We start from the raw sequence: 5,357 nt of genomic DNA, 5'->3' as shown, positions 1-5,357 counted from the left end.
CGTTTGGTATCGGGGCATTTTAACGAGTACGAGTACGAGTACAGGAGCTCAGTATCGGGCATCGGTATTGGTGCATCCCTAGCACACACACATGGAAACACACGGAAAAGCAAGAAATCAAACAAAAGTGTATGTACTGTACTGTTTTAGTTTCATTGGGTGTTTCCTTGGTCTTTTGTCTGCTGGTGTTTTGCACCAGCATGTTCTTTTTAGAATGGGCTCTGCAAACTATTAATGTTTTTAATTAAACTTTTCTTGTTGGTTGTTTAGCAGGGATATCTTTCTTTGTGGATCATGGTACTCTATATAATTGTTAGGTATTGAACAATACCATAGTTTGAAAAAATTCTGAATTGATGAATTAGCTCCCTTTGAATTTGAATTGGTCCCACCCAGAGAAATTTGAATGTCTGAAAGTGGAATTTAGTTAATGCCACTCTGGTACATTTACTCCATAGATTTAAAAAAAAAATAATTTTAGTATTATTATTATATATATATATATATATATACATTTTAATCTTTTAAAAATCCATTTTGAAAGAAATGAATATTTTGAGTAAAAATGTTTCCGTTTCCACAGAAATGCACTGTTTTCAACATTGATAATAATAAGAAATGGTTTTTGAGCAGCAAATCAGCATATTAGAATGATTCCTGAACGATCATGTGACACTAAAGACTGGGGTAATGACTTCAGAACAATAAATTATATTTCATTTCACAATATTACTCTTTTACTGAATTTTTTTTAATCAAATACATGCAACCTTGTTAAACATAAAAGAATTGTAAATGGTTAAAAAAAGGCTTTTGAATGGTAGTGTATATTTCTATGACGTTTCTATGACAGTCTATGACTGACATAGTGATCTGTTTGTCTGACTGTTTGTAAGGCCTAAAAAGCCTTTAAACTCTGACTTTAAACTTTAAGACAAGGATTCTTCAAGCCAGCATGGTAAGTTTTTATTTTAACGTACAGTATCTATGCTAAGTTAAAATGTACATTTATTAGTTATGCTGTATGAATTTCTTAAAATTGTATTCCATTTTAATTTAAATTAATTGAATTTGAATTGCAGTTGTGCATCCTGATTGCTACCTCAATTTACATGAAATTGCATTATAATAGCATTCTTAATTTAATTCTGAATGCTGCACAACGCTGGCCAATACAGCATGGTACTGACCATGCCAGTTGACTATGACTTTGCTACATTTGGAATTTTAAAACAGTCTAATGCAGTATTGTTTGAAAATTCAACATTGCAGTCAGGAATTGATCACATTTCATTCATTAACTGGAACAGAATAGACTGCAGTCCAGCTTCCCCTTTTCACTCACTGTTTTAACATTTAACACTCAGGATTTCATATTTGATCTTTAATGCACAAGAGAAAGGGCAAAGAATGAAAGGGGAAAGCAAAAGGAATCTGACATTATAAGGTCTGTATTCCCTTGATCCATCATAATTACTTCTAGGGAGAACAGATTCATGTGAATTTGTCCCATGCCTGTCTGTACTTCCTGACAGATAAGATGAGGTACACAAGGGAAAGATTTCACAGGAGCCTTTGCAAACTGGACCTGAAATTGTTTTTTTAAAATGAAGTACTATGGGTATGTGCTGAAAATGCTATCACAGTTTGACTTAGTCATTATGGACTTTTTGTTTATTTCTCTTTGTTTATATCTCCTGCTAAAAAAATGTTCATTATCGCTCATTGAGATAATGACATGCAGCCAACAAGCCAGTACATGAAGTGCATTTATTGACTTTTTTTTTCCTCGGGAGTAAATGCACTTATTTCAGTTCTACGAATAATGCATGAGTGTATTTGTGGCTTGTTGTTGAGGTCTTTGGACATGTCGTCCTTCTTGACCCGTTTCTGATTAACATTGTGTGAGCAAATGTGTTTGTGCATGTTAAAGCTTGTGCATTAAAGCTTTGGCATCTATGGAAATGCGCCCCAATTTTGTCCAATTGCTGTGGTGTGAATTTCGACTTTTATTTGTGTACCCGCGTCTACGTGAGTGTGTGTATCTCCAGTCTCCCCTCCCTTTGAGAGTCTCTTGTAGCATGTTGAGAGAGTTAATGGCTGGGCTCGTCAGACCCAAATGTCAGACAAAATGTTAAGTCAACATGATCAGCCGCTCTCACACGGCAGATAAATTATGAAAACCCTGGTGCCTGAATACCAATTTATTACTTTATTTAAACAGAGAGGATCTCTCCTCACACTTTATTACTGCTGTATACACACTGCTGATCGCACCTAATCATTTATTCAAATTTTTGTGCCTTTGACATCACATACACCCCTGAGGTATTTAAGCAGCTTCAAAGTATTTGTGTTCAGTGGAAATATGGTGGAGTGTTGAGGATTATGCTTGGGTTGTAACATGTTAATATGTGTTTATATGTCCATAATCTAAATCTTGGCTTTACCTAAATCTTTCCAGGAGCAATGCTTTTACGTTTAAAACAACAAAACCTGACTTGCTTATTTAACTTATCAAATCCTTACTGCAGTATTCAAAGGATATTAGAAACTTTTGTTATACAGTAGCTTGAATAAATAGACTTTGTGCCTTGTTAAATATTCTCTAAAAACCTTAATATATGCGGCATAATTGGCCACCAGTTTAGCAGTCCAATTTTTAAGCACGCTGAAAGGCATTAGTCTTTTGTGCATGTAAGGAGCTGTTTTGTAGCTCCACTAAAACCACATGTACTGTTGACCTAAGCACATTAGAGAACATTAGATCAGCATATTAGGCAGTACATATAACCCACCTCTATTCAGACACACAAAATGGAGAAGGGTTTCATGGGTGTCTTATCTAGTATTCCTCTGGTTCTGCCACAAGCATCAGTCTATGACAGTAACTCCCATGTGTTTTGTCTTTGTTGTTGTTGTATGTCATACAAATGTGTCAACTTACATTTAATTCCTGTATTTCCCGTTTGGGGTCAATAAAGTGTGTCTGTCTAAATTTAATAATGTAAGAAGAAAAAAATAAACAACTGAAATTACACAGCAGTAGACTTGTGCCGGCATTCGGTAATGCGATATATCACGGTAATGAATATGCACGATATTGTTATCATGGGCACTTCTAAATACCGTGAATAATTATATATTACAAATGATTCCAAATTTTGAATGCATTTTAAGAATACTTTTCCCATCAACTGGTCAAAATGCACAACACCGCTGTTTGCTGCCTGAAAGACGCGTGCGCACTCTGACATAAACGTATACCGTGATAAAAGCATTAGCAATTAATCACAACATGAAAATTTGATACCGGCATATCCCTAAGCAGTAATTGAAAAATTATAGATAAGATATAAAACTGATTGACGAGTGGTTGTCTGAAGAGGAAGGTCTATACTAGGTGTCTAAAACATCCTTACAGACTTTACAACAACAGTTCACGTCACTTTTTCACATGATGATTTGTTTCCAAAAAATTTTAATTCTCAAATGTATTACATGCATTAACATACATTAACACATACTGTACCTTAATAATTATGAATTGTACCAGCCAGTCATATACTCTAACTTTGCTCTCTGTTATTGGGTAAAGCTGCACCTATTTATAGAGGATTTGCCATTTTTAGTTCATTGTTATTTAATCATCAGGCCTTTGTTCATACATTATCGATATATCAGAATGCACATACAAAGAGTAAATAATTTATAATTTTAGTTGCAAATAATTCAAAGTCTATGCCATATCAAAGACATATATGTCAATCAGTCATTTATCCTAAAGGTTGACCATCCTCAAAATTCCTTGTCCAAATACATAAATAAAAAATATTGCAAATGTGCATGCCTTTATTGCTGCACTAAGCGATACTTAACATTTTGTCAGGAAGAAATCTTGCTGGATAACATACATTTATATACAGTTTATGCACACAGGATCCATATATGTATACTGATACATTGTATACTAAACCAATGTAGAATATATATGATGAATATAGATATGGCATATCATTTATTAATATCCTCTTATTACTTTGATGCAATGCACTCTTTCAAAAGTCGTTTTGAAGTGTACTGTATGTCAGAGCGGTTCATGACACCTCATTTCTGTAACCATGGCTTCACAAACATGTAACCATCAATTTTCTCTGACAAAAAAATAATCACTTCCTGCCAAGCTATTTCCAGTGGAGGAGCAGCAGTATAGATGGGTCGACTTGTATCCTGTAGGGTCTATGTATATATGGGCAGGGATTTGGTATTCTGATGCAAAGCTGTGCTCAAGTCTTTCAAGCTGCTAGCAGCACAGCACCTAACTGAAGGACTTTATAGGGGGTCTGGGGTACATTCATTAGGATTGAGGAATTTGCTGTTGTACTCTATTCATCTGGAAAGAAAGCTTTGGACAAAAGACTGGATATGGTAATCCCTGCTTGGTCTCAAAACAAAAGATGAACCCCCTGCTTTATCTGTGTGTGTGTGTTGTGTGTCCTTCACAATCATTTATCGGGCCATTGATTCATCCATAGTGTTGATGAAATGGCACCATAAACTGCACAGTGTAATCTTACAATGTGTCATCTCTCTCTTCATCTCTCAGTCGCTCTCTCTTTTCTTTCTTCCTCCTATCTGTCTGTCACATTTCATTTCTGCTTGTCTCCCACTTCTGCTTCTCCTCACCTTTTGCAGTCCCCAAGTTAATTTATGTGGCTTATTTTGTCTTTATACTTTGTCGTGTGTGTTTGTGTGTGCATTTGCTCTGTCCTCTGTACTATGTAGTGTTAAAGCCCCCGACCTTTACTCTTGACCATAGATGTCATTAAATCTCATCTAAACATCAACATTTATAAGGTTTATTACAGGTGACAGAGGTTAAATTATCTAATGTTTTGTGTAGTGATCTGTGAATTTATTTTGTTGCATATGAAATATTATTTAAATTAGTTTTTTATTTTGAGTAATTTGAGTAATATTTTTTTCTTCCTTCCTTCCTTACTTAAAGAAGGAAGATGCCCCCCTGAGAATTAGGACAGAAGGTTGCTGGTGTTTTTATTATTTAGCTTAATAATAACAATTCATGAAGATTATTATTTAATAATTCAATTAATTATATTCTTTAAAAAAATTTAATTATTCATCATAATTTAAAGGTTTTTTAAATGGAATCTTTCAATCCGGATTCATAGTATATTGCTATTATGAAATTATGAATTATTATGAATGTACAGCGACTTCAATACCACGACTGATGTGCCCACGACTGAAAGCACCGAACCCCCAACTGCTCCCCGGGCACCGCAGCATAAATGGCTTCCCACTGCTCCGGGTGTGCGTTCACGGTGTGTGTGTGT

The sequence above is a fragment of the Sinocyclocheilus anshuiensis genome, unplaced genomic scaffold, assembly GCF_001515605.1.
Source record: "Sinocyclocheilus anshuiensis isolate Anshui unplaced genomic scaffold, SAMN03320099.WGS_v1.1 scaffold219, whole genome shotgun sequence".
In the NCBI taxonomy this organism is placed as follows: domain Eukaryota; kingdom Metazoa; phylum Chordata; class Actinopteri; order Cypriniformes; family Cyprinidae; genus Sinocyclocheilus; species Sinocyclocheilus anshuiensis.
This window is presented reverse-complemented; position numbering follows the sequence as displayed.